General features: G+C 39.6%; 1 protein-coding gene across 1 annotated transcript in view; it reads right to left on the reverse strand.

Annotated features, from left to right (window-relative positions):
- The window catches only part of ATR (ATR serine/threonine kinase), a 1835177-nt gene that overhangs the window by 519247 nt on the left and 1299673 nt on the right, over nt 1–16257 (reverse strand). The gene's annotated exons all lie outside the window — the stretch shown is intronic.

Genomic DNA, 16257 nt, shown 5'->3' on the forward strand with positions numbered 1-16257 from the left:
AGCAATGACTCTGATTATTCATTAATTTTAATTTGCATTCTAATAATAGGTGCAGCATTTACTGCTACAGTGTCTTTCAGGGCATCTCAACCAGCAGTTCATCCTGTCTTATACTACTCCTGGCATCACAGGGAGCTTTTCAGAGCCACTTAGTCAACAGTCTTTTCTTCAAAGAAGTAGAAGTCCCCATATCAGGGTCTACTATAAACACTGTTGAAAGATCTGAAAACAATAAAAGAACTCCAAAAAAGAATAAAGTGGTAAAATAACAAAAAAGCAAGCAGGCTGTAAGTACTCCAAACCACACTATTTATTGTGAGCGTTTTCGTCAGAGACAATGCACCAACTTCATCAGACAAAAGAAGAAGACAACAATTAACCACTTTATATACTTAGAAGTGGATGCAATTAAACCAATCACAAATTAACCATCAGTAAATTACATTCCCTAATTTGTGTAGGGTTATAAAAACATCTAACTCCATTCTGGCAACAGTAAACAATTCAACTAATACTAGATATCTTCTCCATTTACAATATGTATACTTAAAACCATATACAAATATCAGAAACCTATACATAAATACATGCATAAAAATATATACGTTAAAGATTAAAAATTAACAAGGTGTAATACCCTTCCAGCTAAGAGGAGCTAAACACATAGTTGATACAAGTGTGAGTAATTATAAAGTAAAAATTAAAACTTGAATGATTTTTACTTAATTATTCCTACATTTAAAAATGCAACTTATGTACATGGGGAAAAAAAAAATATATATATATATATATATATATATATGTGTGTGTGTGTGTGTGTGTGTGTGAATAAGAGACCAAAAAACATGGTCCAATAGACAAGTATATATAAATGCAACCTTATGGTAAATATGAGACTGACTGTAGGTAGGCAAATAAAGGCCAATGTGACACTTACTGTAGAAAAGCATACAAAATATACTTAAACACTTAGTTAGAAAAACTGAAGTGCTGGTGCACAAGCTACAGGAACTACCTAGCAAGTGCTTTAAGTTTTAAAAGGCATTTGATTGATGCATATTTGTTGAGGCCAGGAGGTATGTGGGCCAATGTGCGAACTTGGCACATAATCTCACATTCCTCAAGTTTAAGTTTCCATGGACCTCCTCGTATATTATGTTCTAACTGTTGTATTACTGCAAACACAAACTTGTGAATGGGATAATCTAAATTGTGTTTTGCCAATGCATTTGTAGTAATCTGTTTGTGTATGCTGTACTGGTGTTCGTATATCCTTTGTTTTATTTTTCTTTCAGTTTTGCCAATGTAGTATGATGCACACCCCTCGCATAAGGCTACATAGACTACCCCTTTGGTGTCAGTTAAATTTGCCTTCAATATTGTATGTTCTATCCCTAATACAAAGTTTATTGCCCGTCTTAATAAATTTACACTGAGGGCAACTACTACATTTTGCCATACCAAAACTACCCTTACATATTTTTCTCTGTTTCTCTAACACGCATTTCATATTGGGTTAGGGCTGCTAGGATGGTTTCGAGTGACAATGATTACATGATAGAATGTGATTTGTTAAAATCTATGTTCCTCAAGAGAGGGTACCCACTAAGTTTTCTTAAACACATCTTCCAGGAGGTAAATACTAAAAGGCTGTCATGGTATTTTAGACCTATTATACACAAAGACTATGAAGCAATACATAATACATCTTTTGAAAAGCCAATTCGAAAGAGGGCGAACCCAACACTTGGTACAGGCACAAGATTTCTTGTTACCTATTCTACAGATTCCAAAAACATTACGGACATTCTTCTTAAGAACTGGACCATAATTTTGGAAGACAATGGTCTTAATAAAATATTGGCAGCAGCCCCACGATTCATGTATAGGAGGGGACCCAATATGAAATGTCTGTTAAGGAAACAGAGAAAAATATGTAAGGGTAGTTTTGGTATGGCAAAATGTGGTAGTTGCCCTCAGTGCAAACTTATTAAGATGGGCAATAAACTTTGTATTAGGGATAGGACATACAATATTGAAGGCAAATTTAATTGACACCAAAGGGGTAGTCTATGTAGCCTTATGTGAGGGGTGTGCATCATACTACATTGGCAAAACCAAAAGAAAAATAAAACAAAGGATATACGAACACCAGTACAGCATACACAAACAGATTACTACAAATGCGTTGGCAAAACACATTTTAGATTACCCCACTCACAAGTTTGTCTTTGCAGTAATACAACAGTTAGAACATAACATACGAGGAGGTCCATGGAAACTTAAACTTGAGGAATGTGAGCTTATGTGCCAAGTTCGCACATTGGCCCACATACCTCCTGGCCTCAATGAATATGTATCAATCAAATGCCTTTTAAAGCTTAAAGCACTTGCTAGGTATATATATATATATATATATATATATATATATATATATGGGTCTACTTGATATGGTCGACAGTTCATATGGTCGAAACTCATTTGGTCGATGGCTCATTTGGTCGACAACCAGTATTCAAGGCACTTAGGGATTTGCCCCCCCTCCCCAAAGTTGTGTGACCCTGGAGTTGATATATATAGTTGAGGGGGTGTGGGGGCACAGCCCCCCACAATGCAGGGTGTGGGGGGGGCAAAGCCCCCCACCATATTCATTTAAAATGTTTAGTTTTTGTTGTATTTTCATGTTTTAAACGACAATTAAATGAATATTAGTGGGGGCTTCGCCCCTCCCTATATATATATATATATATATATATATATATATATATATATATATATATATATCAACTCCAGGGTCACACAACTTTGGGGAGGGGGGCAAATCCCTGTTAAGTGCCTTGAATACTGGTTGTCGACCAAATGAGTTTCAAGTAGACCTATATATATATATATATATATATATATATATATATATATATATATATATATATATATATTCATGTACATAAGTTGCATTTTTAAATGTAGGAACAAATTAAGTAAAAATCATTCAAGTTTTAATTTTTACTTTATAATTACTCACACATGTATCAACTATGTGTTTAGCTCCCCTAGTAGGAAGATACTCCTTGTTTTTCCAAGAGTTTTCCATGCAGAGACAAAAAGATGGGACTAAGAATGGAAACTGTTGTTGTGTCTTTTGGCTTTTCCCGGTTAGGGGTCGCCACAGCGGAACTCCGGTCCGCTAATGATTGGTAGTTGATTTTTACGTGCCGAGTTACCAGCCCTGACGCACAGCCTTCAACGAAGATACGCCCATTCACGCATGTCTCCATGCAGAAGACGCTCTAGCTGAGAATCGAACCGGACAACGTCTTACTGTGAGGTGACAACGCTACCGCAGCACCACCACCATGGATACTGGGAATAAGAATGGAAATTGCAGGCTAGAAAGAACACTGGTCTTCAACAGACGCCAGGGGTCTGGGAAAGGAGGGAGCGACCTGAATTACTGGCTGGTTGGTGCCTACTTGTTTTTTCATAGGCCTCAATCAGTAGTTCATTACATTATGAAGAAGTTCCAAACAGCACACACAAAAGAGATTTTCTACCCTAGAGGGCCTTGAATGAGAGCCCTGACAAAGTTTCCTATGGACAGGTTGTGCAGCTATGTTACTGTGCATGACACAAATGATGCAAGATCAAGCAGCAATATCAAACATCTCTTTAACAGTCATTTCTGAAACAAATAGCAGATGCCAGCATTATCTTGCAGAATGTGCTTTCAAGTGATTATGCAAAGACTTAACTTTGCCCTGGACACAAAAGGAAATACAACAGTATGTCCTGGCAGATCATCACTCCTTTGCAATGGGTTCACTATGAATAATCACATTTCATCTAATTTATTTAGTTGAACCCAGGTAATACACTGATCACAATAGACCATTTACAGGCACAGCTCGGCTGAACACCCCCCCCCAAAAAAAAAACAGACAAACATAGGAATAATCATCACAGTAGTTAGGTAATCCCATACACAGGTGAAATAATATGTAAACATTATTAACAAATGTTAATTGATTTTAGTAGCAAATATGAGCGGGAAGCAGCAGGTGAGCACAGAAGGTCAAAATAGAACTGATGCAGGTAAAGGAGTTAAGATTATATGGCCAGTGGAAAAAAGCACTCACAGTCAAATTTTAGATGGAGGTGTCTTTGTAGTGCTCTGAATGTGGGAAAAGAACGTGTAATAATTCAAAACCTTGGAAGTTTGCCAGTTAAAATAGCAACTCTCTCAAAGTCGCAAAACACAACAAACTTTTTTTTTTTTTTTGCAGCGGAACAAGCCCTCCTGCATCCTCCACAAGCTTTAGCTACAGTATTTTATATACATCTAATTATATCTGTGTGTGTGTGTGTATTTTATATACATATGTAAATTACATACTTGGATAACAGGGAGAAAGTGAGGAAAATGCAACTCTCACCTTCTTACTCTTCTATGAATTAACCAAGTATGGCAGGTCATCAGCGATCTTAATTTCAACATTTTAAGTGTTGGTCAACTATGCATACGAAAAAGTAAAGTCCCCTTTGCAAGAGGTTTACCCTTTCTAACACGTACATAGATGAGAAAATCTGCTTCACATGTTGCAAGACTGTTGCGTGAGCTATGTAATGCCTGAAAGCTTTCCTAACATCTAACAAGTTCAGAAAAGCCTTACCCTGGTAAGATTTAACTGAGAAATAAAAAGAACGGGACACGCCTAAATAAGAGTAAACGCACAGACCCCAGGGTGTTGAATCTTAAGATTCATACTGACAGAAACCTTATCCTTATGGAGAATAAAGATGGATTCTTTACATCACTGAGCTTTTAGCTCAAAGATCCTTAAGAGAGAATTAAATATTACAAAGTACTTTGTAAAATAAAATCTTTATGTATAATGAAGTCAGAGGATGGACATTTCAAGCAATCGAGGTCAAAGCAAAGATTCTGTTTTAGGTCAGGATCTCGAATGTGAGGTTTCAGATAAAAAATGTCACTAAGAAAAGTTTTCTTGGAATCAGACTGGTCAAATGTTCTGCCCTCTGCAAGAACCCAGAAAGAAGGTGAAGGATGAACCTTAATAAAACAATACTGCAGTATCAATGCACCATATTCATAAACATGATGCATGCTGGCACAGAGCAGTATATACAAAAATACACACACCAGAGCTTTAAGCAATTAATAAAACCACACTAACTGTGACAGAAGTTGGCAAACAACACAATGTATATGGATCAAGCTAGGCATGGAGTAGATATGACAATTCAGAGTAGCCAGTACACAAAGTTGTGGGACCACATGCATACACTAACAACATCAAACATGGAAAAAACATCTCAAAAGCAGTGACACCTAGATACTGTGCTCAGAATAACATGGCTGAACACATAAATCAACATATGCCATCACAAAAAGGCTGCTACATGTATACATTTATTCAGATATCTGCAGGATAAAGCTTCCCTACTATAGTACACAGAAGCCTAACATGACAATCCCTTTTGTTAGGCTTCTGTGTACTATAGAAGCCTAACATGACAATCCCTTTTGTTATCCCCCTCAACAAATTGTCATCACTATGCACTCCCCCAATGGAAGAGTGCTAAGAGGTACAGCTTCCCATAAAATTCTATGTAAAGTCATCTTGCTCTGCATGAATATAGGTAATGTGGCTCTAAACTTTATGAATCACAGCTACTCATTCATGTGGAGCAGTAGGGCTGCAATTCAAGCACAGACTCAGCAACATACAAAAAGAAAGCGTTATGGGAAAGGACTCGTCTTTTATGGGGACTACCACCGAGAGCTGAAATCGCTGGCTGTCTTATAGAATCATAGGAGGTATTCGAACAGTGCACCTACTGCACACAAAGCTGGAACTCTAACCACTAAGCTAACTCACCAGTAAAAGGATATTTCTTCAATCACTCAAGCTCTTACCAGAGGTCAGGATCAAACCTTGTACCTTGTCCAAGGGAGGAGAAGTTCTTAACCACTACACCAAGCTGTCTTGCAAAAAAAAAGTCAGCCCTGCCAAGTCTCAAACCCAGAACTCTGTCAACTATAGCACAGTGTATTAATCCCACTAGGCCACTCAACTCTAACAAACCTATGAAAACGCAGTATGCAGATTTAAAAGGCTCAGTGTGCCAGATAACAGCTCTGGGATCAGTGGCTTAGAAGTTGCTGTGATCACTTCAGATGGCTCTCTGAAAGAAAGTAAGATGGAGTTTCTCCATAAAAAGAATAACAGGCTTGCAAAATCCTTGAATAAATAAGACTTTCTTTACAGCACTGTTGGCTCCCAACAGCTGATCATCAGCTGCACCTAGGGCCCCTTCTCATCCATTGGTTATACAAAAACCAACGAGACTCCTCCAGATCAACTCTGACCCATGTTTGGGGCTGATGAGGTGATTAGGGCTTCCTAATGAAGTGTCATATGGCCAGTCAAGAAATGTTTTCCTGTTCCCAATGACTCGATCCCTGCATGTGCCCATCCTGTCCCAGGGAAGGCATGCACTGGGCTATGGTGGCATGTCGGCCGATTATGTGTGTGCGACTCATCTGCAGCCCTGACCCCTGTGGTCAAGACTCTCCTTTTGACCTCCGCCTCCTCTGGATACCAGTTGTGAAGATATGTCCAAATGTACATCTCCCCCACCAAGGATGGGCATGTCCATCCCTCCTGCCTGTATTGTCAACACCCCAGCCACTAATCTAACGTGGGTCACCTAGGCCAGATTCAGGATTTTATTCTTCTATACCAACAATACAGGCTTGGAGGAACAACAGACATCATGCCAGGTGCAACTACACATCTTTGGGAAAATAAAGAAATCAATGGGCAAAACATTTGAGGTGTCAAAGTCATAATAGTAACAATTAAGAAAGCCAACTATACAAGTAAAAACATAAGCATATTTTTAGATATTGACACCAGGAAGATTTTTCTGCTGGGAGTATAAATGGCATATCTGTAAAACCATCTCAGTATACAGTACTTAAAGCAGTAGCTGAACTACCAAACCACATTCCATTACTATGAAAGCTTTAATAGTCAGAACACGACTTTCAAAGAGTATGTATGACAGAGAGACAAAACACTTGAACAAAAAGTTAACCTGTAAGGATACAGACAACAAGGTATCTGCCAGAACACCAAAATACTAAATGTTAAAAGATGCCTGCAGCACATCCACCCATGTCCGTAGTACTTACAGTGAGCACCTACACGTGTGATTGAGCTATACTAGCATGAAGTTCTAAGAATCACAGCAAACCGTTCGTCTGCACAACGTACACAGCATAGCTCCCTTATATGGGACTGGATGGGATTGTTTATGAGTATCAAAGTGACAGCAAGCAGTCCAGTATTCATACCTATGGATCCAAGTTTGTGTAAACCACCAATACAGCAAAATGCATTATCTTCCCTATATGGCTGCCTGCGTATAGGTTTGCCAGGAGTTTCATGGAGAAGTTCCTTGTTAAGTACAAAAAGACTAACAAGGAGCTTAACCCACTTTCCCGCCGGCCTTGGAACATGGTCTGTTTATTTGAACAGCTCAGAGCCACGAAACAGGCAAAGAGAGGCTTTGGGAATCAAATCCTGGACTACAAAAGCAGAAGCTTATTAACAACTCATAGCCTTAATCTTTTACACTGACAAGACACTGATCAGATATACCAAACCTAGCCACAGATATGGAATCATCTACAAAGCATTCAGGTATACAGAAAGTAGATAAGGATGAACTTACAGGGACATGGCGTTACATGCTCATGTTTTCCTGACTGCTTCTCTGTGCTGTGAATGTTTATATACTTACTTATCAAAGACTTTTTTTTTTTAGAACTCTGACAATTTTACAGGTGCAATAAATTCAGAAACATTTATTTTTTTTTATAGGTTTTTATAGGTTAGTACTAGGCTAACTGCACTTACGAGCCATTGTAAGCCTAGCCAATTATCCCTTGTGAGACTCAAACCCTGCACCTTGTGTTTGTGAGGCAAACACCTTAACCATTAGGCCACCCTCCCAATATTACTTTTGCTTACTGGGTTTGTCTGAATGGGTTTAGTCAAAAAACCCTTTTCGGCACAGGCCTAGAGAGAAAAGCTGTAATACATTGCAAACATTCTTAAAAAGACATTCAGTAATATACATGAACATACATTAAATAATATAGATCATCAATTACACATACATTTGCTAATTAGACTACGTTCACATGAAAGTATAGACTGCTATTACAGTATAAAATATGCTAATGCATTACAGGTAGAACACTGAGTATTTGAAAAGGTGTGTTAGTAGGTTTATCAGACAGATAAGAGATCATGTGATTAGGATTTAGAAAATCAAAGAAATGAAGGAGAGGAGAGGAACCAGGTAGGACAGATAATGTTAATACTACAGTTAAAAGAAATGGTGTAAAGCAGGTTCAGAGGCAATGTGTGTGTGTGTGTGTATACATATGTGTGTGTGTGTGTGTGTGTGTGTATACATATGTGTGTGTGTGTGTGTGTGTGTGTGTGTGTGTATATATATATATATATTTATATATATATATATATATATATACATATATACATAAACACACACACACACATATATATATATATATATATATATATATATATATATATATATATAATATATATACACACACACACACACACACACACACACACACACGCGCGCGCGTGTGCCTATATATATATATATATATATATATATATATTTATAGGATCATACTAGGCTATCTGCCCTAGGGCATTTACAAGCCTAGCCAGAGTGTGTTTGGCTTTCGCCACCCATTTTAAATGAATTTTGCTATGCCCTTTTTCGAGGTTAGTATACTGTGCCTCTGTCTAACAGTGACACAGAAGTGATACCCGGAGTAAATCTACGATCTCCCATCCACTCATCAAGATTCCTCTTGAAGAGAGTCAATGAGGGACTCTGCCTAACCTGGACTGGGATTTTATTCCAGAGTGAAGGGAGCCTCTGGGTTATGAATCTGTCCCTCCAGCATGTCCTATTTATTTCAGTGCTGAGGTTCAAGTCTCTCGACTGCTTAGCTCGATGGGATTTGGATTTTCTGAGGTGCAGCATGTCCATTAATTCCGGGTTGGACATGGCTTTATATGTCAGGCACAGATCGCCTCTGAGCAGGCGGTATGCCACTGAGTAAAGCTGGAGTTTCTTTAACCGGGCAGCATATGGCATCTGTTTAAGACCTTTGATCCTCTTGGTGAGGTACTTTTGGGGTCTTTCCAGTTGCTGCAGGTGTCTGGTAAGGTGCATCCCAAAAGGGGCATTGTACTCAATTATGGGCCTGATGAGGGATGAGTAAAGAGGCACGATGACCTCCCCTGATCTAGATGTGAATCTCTTCATGATTAGGTGGGCTATATAAAATGTTTTTCTAACCACTTTGGCCACGTGGTTGTCGAATGAGAGATTGCTATCAACTTTGGTCCCCAGGTCCCTAATTACTACTTCCGTACTTAATGGATTACCATCTATGTCGTAATTTGTGGGCACTTTGTTTTTGCTGAAGTGGATGACTATACACTTTTTGGCATTTAGCTTGAGGCCATGGCTCTGGCACCAGTTGTCTGTTTCTAAGAGGCCCTTTTGTAGGATGCTTGTGTCGGCTGGAGAGTCGATTATGGTGCCCAGTTTGCAGTCATCAGTGAACTTGGTCAGCCACAGTCCTTCCGTGTTAGCCTGTACCTCCGAGAAATATATACCGAACAAGAGAGGTCCCAGGACTGAGCCTTGTGGGACGCCACTTGTAACTGGTTTGGAGTCTGACATGGCTCCAGCAATTCTAACCATGTGGGTTCTGTCCTTGAGCCAGTTTGCAACCCATCTAGTGACATAGGGGTTTATATTTAAGCTGGTGAGCTTATCTATAATGCCCAAGTGGGGTATTGTATCGAAGGCTTTTGCGAGGTCCAGGTAGGCTGTGTGGACCACCTTCCCCTCATCAATGGCCTTGGTGACAGTTTCAAAGAAATCGACCAGGTTTAAGAGGCAGGATCTGCCCTTAACAAAGCCGAACTGGGTAGGATCCAGTGTCTGTAGGTCCCCAATATCTTTATTTATGAGGTCCATGATGATCCTTTCCATAGCTTTGCAGAGCAAGCTAGTCAGGCTTATGGGACGATAGTTTCCAGGATCCGTTGAGGCACCACCTTTGTGCAGAGGGACCACTGTTGCTGTACGCCACTCTTTGGGTACATATCCTGTAGTAAGGCTGAGATTGAATAGTAGTTTTATGTTTGGGTTTAGTTCTTCTTGGAGTTCATGTAGGACGCAGCCCGGGACACCGTCTGGTCCCATTGATGCTGTGTTTTTTGCTTTGGAGAGGGCGGCTCTTACCTGAGCATCTGAGATGTCAGGGGGGCAGCACTCTGCTGGGATAGATATTTGCCCTTTTCGTGGGGAAGGGGGGGGGGGGTTTGCACTGAACCTGTCAGCTAGGATGTTGGCAATGTCTGTGGATTCGGTGTATTTTTTGTCATTTTGGACTAATTCTGAGCATATCTGGGAATTCCCACCCAGGTTCTTAACATAACTAAAGAAAGCCTTGTGATTATCCTTAGTGTCCTGTGCAATTTTTCTCTCGTAGCTTGCCTTAGACGATTTTATGAGTGCCCGTAGTTTTTTGCTAATACTGATCAGAGATGCCTTCCCTTTTTGGGATTTTGCTCCATCATGTAGTAGCTTCCTCCTTCTATTGTATAGTTTGTTTATGGCTGGGGTCCACCAGACAGGATGCCTGCCTTTGGAGGATTGGGTCTTGGTTTTGTTTAGGATTGCATGATCCATGCATTCCTGAAGGTGTTCATAGAATGCGTTTATAAAGGATTCTGCAGTCTGGGCCGTATTTTCCACAGGCCCGGGGGCTTTGAAGGATTCCACCTCGGTTTTGAGGAGTGTGAAATTTGCTTTAGAGAAGTTTTTCACTGAGATTTTCTGGGCAGGGGCTGGGGGTCGGGATGTGAATATCTAGTGAGATTAGTTTATGGTCTGATCTTACCAGTGAGGGATACACTTCAGGTCTGGAGCATAGAGTCCCCATGTTGGTGATGATCAGGTCCAGTATGTTTTCCCCTCTTGTGGGAGTGGTAGCAAGTTGTTCCATAGCATTTGAGTTTATAAATTCTAGAACCTTCGGGCTAGGGTGTTGGAGCTAGAGTAATGCTCCCAGTCTATGTTTGGGTAGTTGAAGTCGCCCAATATACTGGTGTTTGGAGAGACCTTCATATTTTCCAGTGTTCTCAGGAAGGCCGAGTGGGATTCCTGGGTTTGGGAAGGTGGTCTGTAGCAGGCTATAAACTGGAAGGCAGTTTTACCCACTGTTAGTTGCACATGGATAGTCTCTGATGCTTCGTGCTGTGCCACCAACCTGGAGGTGTGGGTATCTTTGACAAATATTGATACTCCCCCTCCTTTTGTGGTTCGGTCCAAGTTTTGGGGCCGAAAAACATGGTATGAGGTATAACCTGGTAGTGCTGTGGTGGACTTGGGAGCCTTGAACCAGGTTTCTGTTACTGCACAGATATCGATGTTCTCCATGCTAAGGAGAGTTTTGAGTGTGTGCATCTTGAGGTTTAGACTTCTGGCATTGAGTAGCATTACTCTTAGTTTCTTATCCCTTGTGATACCTATGAAGGTGGGTTTGTATTTTGAGCCTTGCCTAAAAAAGGCACTATGCTATGGGGGTGGCAAGAGCCTTTGCCAATATCCGAAAGCCCAGGGGTGACAGGTGCAAGCCGTCCCTAGCGAAGCATCGTGGCTTGTCGAGCATGTCATCCCAGGCTGACAGGCATTGGATCCCCTTTGAATGACACCAATACTTAAGCCAATTGTTGAAATTGATCATCTTGTCTTCATATTGTGGCATCATTCTTGGTGAGGGTAAGATGCTACTCAAGGTCAGGGTCATACCGGCCTGGGCTACATGCTCAGAGAGCTCCTTCTATGTCTCTTTTCATGTAGTCCAGGGAAGTACGTCTCAGGTCATTCACACCAGCATGGACAATGACCGAGTCATATTTGTACTTGCCTTGGAGCGACCTGAGTGCTTGTGTTATGTGGCGGATCCTAGCACCAGACAGGCAGCTCACCGTGACCTTCTCCTTGTTCAGCCTGGTGAGCGGGACGTCAGTGTGCCTGACTATAGAGTCACCTATTACAAGTGTATCAGGTGTGTTGTTTAGCCTTAAGGGCTGTGACTGTTTGGCACACTGGCTTTGTGAGCTATGTGTTGCACGTGTTTTGTTTTGGGGTAGCAGTTGCTTGGGTGTCTGCTTTGGAGGTCTCTGTTGTTTAGGCAGATTTTTATTTAGAGCCTCCGAGTATGTTTTTGTGTGTTTATGTGTTTGGTTTGCTGTCGTGGTAGGTCTATGTGAAACTGGAATTGTAGTGAGTGTGGTTTCCTTCTCCTTCTGACTGGTTACGCCAGTACTGAGTTGAGAGAGCTTAGCCTCCAGTTTGGCTATATGGTTGCATCTCTCACATGTGTTGGAATTTGTTGGGAGGAGGAGAGGGTTGTCTGTGTACATGAGACAGTTGTAACATTGTCTCAAGATTCCCAGATTCACCAGCTGGACTGTAGAGGAGATTGACAACTGACCTTTGGACATGCTAGAATAGTATAATATATATATATATATATATATATATATATATATATGTATATATTTTTTTTTTTTAATTTTTTTATTTATTTAACATTTGTTGACCGGGAAAGTCCGACTAGGTTCCACAGATCCTGTTTTCAGCGGAGGCCCGGGGAGAAATGCTCCAGAATATATATATATATATATATATATATATATATATATATATATATATATATATATATATATATATATATATATATATATATATATATATATACACATATATATATATATATATATATATGAAATCTATATCTATATATCTATCTCTATATATCCATCTATCTATCTATCTACACACACACACATGGGTCTCTATCAGAAACTCGAAATTCATATGACCGAGACCACATGACTGAGTTTTTGAAAACCCAAAGCTTTTGATTGGAGATTGTGGAACAGTGTGGATTGGGAAATTTACCTTTTCCTCACTGTAGTGTGATCTTGGAGTTGGTACATTTAACTTACAGGGTGTGTGTGGTGTACAGGGGGCTCTCGCCACCCCACAAAAACAAAAATGGTAAATTTTCTGTTTTTTTTTTTTTTTTTTTTTTTTTATGTTCGCGTTTTAAGAATATGGTCTTGATGGTATGAATTTCGAGTTTCTGAAAACTCGATCATCTGACATAGACCCACAGGGCCATCAAAAAGTGTACATAAAATATAGAGGTGAGGGTGAGCAGTGTCACAAAACAATGCATATAGTTGAGAGAGGCTAGTAAAACTATTTAGGTATTGGTAAAGACTATTTGTGAGGTATAGGATTTTGAAATAAGAGACAAGAGAAAAGCTCCACTATATTAACATTTTTAAAACAGACATTCAGTAATACACGTGAGTAGACATTAAGTAGTATGAATTAATAATTACACATTCATTTGATAATTATATAACATTATATTTAAATGAAATAAATACCTTCTAATTATAAAATAAAGTAGAAGAGAGAGTTTTGTTGGAATTGCGAGGATAACGGATGTTGGCAGGAAATGAAGTGTGTACATAGGATAAGGGAAATTAGTATGAGGAAATGCAGGAGAAACATGCTGTTTCTGAAATCTAAGAAATAGAGGAATTTGAAAGGACAGAGGATGAGTAAGTAGTTAAGCTAGAAAGTACGGAAGGTTTATTTTGGAAAAGTAGAAGTTGAAATGTAGAATAGATTGCGTTTAGTCTGCAGGCTTATGGGTGATTCTGAGATGTGTAGGTTTTTAAGAGTTACAACACTGACTTCCAAGATGGCTGCACGCTAATAAACAGGTTGAATAGTTCACTCGATGTGTGAGAAATGCAATTGTAAAAAAAAGCCTGCAAAAGCTTGCAATTTAAGTAAAATTTAGTTACTGTTTAGTAATTACGTTGCCTGGATGTCAACAAAGAAGAAATTTGGAGAAATAGTAGAAAGGCAACCAAAAAAGAAGAAAAAAACTCTGGTTGGGAGGAAGCTTACAGCTGCTCAGTAAAAAGCAGTTCAATAATCAGCTCTGGTACAGGAGATGGCTTCAAGTATGATTAATCTATGATCCTTTGCCCTTTCTCTAACCAAAAGCAAAAAGTAACACCAATACCAAGCTGCTCCTTGCAGGAGCGGCCTTAGGTCAACTGGTGCCCCAGGCAAAAGGGCACCATGGCACCACCCAGTGCCCCCATCCTGGTCTAACTACACCAAATAAATACTGGAAAAGTGCCCCTACTAAAGCGGTGCCCTAGGCGGCTGCCTAGTTGGCCTATGCCTAAGGCCTGCTATGGCTCCTTGAGAAGCAGTACTAACCCAGATGTTGCTGGGTTCAGTAAATTTGCTATTCGCTTATCAACAGATACCATGAATTGAAGCTACAGCAGCTGAATTCAACAGAAAGACAAGCTGCACAAAGGCACTGAAGAAGGTTTTATCAAAACTGTTAACAGACCGATCACTGAAGTCTCATACACATTGCCCAATCAGAGACCATCAGGAATTAATACCTCTCTGCTCTTTTTCGCAGCAGGAGCACAAGCAGTACCATTAGTCCCAAATTGGCTCTCAAGAAACAATCTTCAGGCTTTTCAATGAATGATGATGTCTAGGAAGGCTAGGAAATAATGTCTCCCTACTCCTTCTCTCACTGGGAGGAAAACAGAAGAATTAATTCTCAGATGATTTTAGAGAAACGGTTCACAGACTCTTCAGTGATTGGTAGTGTAGTACCAGATGTTACAGATTTTAAAAGTAAGATGGGAAATAGGGATTAATAATTTGAACAGTGCAGTGTGCACTAAGAGATTGGAATGACATGAAACAGATGCCAACTCAAGTTTTAAAGTTTAAAGGTAGGGCCTTCCTAGTTTGATCTCTTAGTGACCAACAGAATGAGCAGATGAGATGAAACTGTGAGGAGTTTCCAGAGTAAAATTAACAACAGGAGTGGATGGCTCAAAAGCCACCAAGTTTAAAAGCTCAAGATTGTTGAACAAGGCAAGTGGTGGAGAAATATCCAATAGTAGTCTTACAGCACTTGCAGCTATATAATACTGAAACTAAATACCTTAAATAAGAAATCTTACTTAGCTCCTCCCACAAATTAGCCACATTTACTTTATAATCAGTGAATGAAGCTCCCAGCAAGGAATATTATTCATAGGTAGGGACAGGAGCCTGATATGCAATAGTGAAGATTTATCAGGGGAACACAAAAGGGAAAATGTAACAAAAGAGGACAGATTTCAAAAGAAATGTACGAAAACATTTGGAATGGAAGATGCAGAATTACTAGTAGGAACTCACAGAGAATTTACATATTATTCTCCAAGGTAAAATAACTGGGGTAGATGGGAAAGAAACTATTATTTCACTTGAGCATGGGTATTTAATTGACAGTTTTGAAACATCTAATAACTATTTCAGACCATGTACCAATAAAAACTAAGATAAAGATGCAGGGTAATCAAGCATAAATGAGACATTGGTGCTTTCCTACCTACCTATTAAAAAAGGATTTTAAAGAATTTATAGTGAAACTGATTCAAGAGTTGCTAGAGGATGTGCACAATTATACTGAAGGTATAGCTAATGAGTGGGATAAAATTAAAATGAAAAATTTTGCAGAAAAGAGAGAAAGAAACATGGGGAAGAATGGGTCTATATTAGTTCCACAAAACTCATCTTCAGCGAACCTTTTCATTGACACGTATTCAGCGAAAATCACTTCTGCGATTCGCTGAATTTTCCAAGGGCAACAAAATAGTTGGCCAACTACACAACTTTGCCCTTTTCCCCACTGTAGTGCAATCTCGGAGTTGGTATATACACAGTTGGGGGGCAAAGCCTCCCACTTGGGTGGGTTTGATTTAGTTACTTGTGGGTTCCATTGTGCTGGGGGGGTGCAATTGTTTCATTGCCCTTGGAAAACTCAGCGAATCTCGGAAATGATTTTCTCTGAATACATGCCAATGAAAAGGTGTTTGCTGAAGATAAGTTTCGGTAAATTAATATAGACCCAAAAGAAGTAAGGTGTATTAAATATTAAAGCATTACAGATGAATGGAATCTTACAGAAAAGGAAGAGGAGCAACTGTT

The sequence above is a fragment of the Protopterus annectens genome, chromosome 5.part0 (assembly GCF_019279795.1).
Source record: "Protopterus annectens isolate FY-2018-M chromosome 5.part0, PAN1.0, whole genome shotgun sequence".
NCBI lineage: Eukaryota > Metazoa > Chordata > Ceratodontiformes > Protopteridae > Protopterus > Protopterus annectens.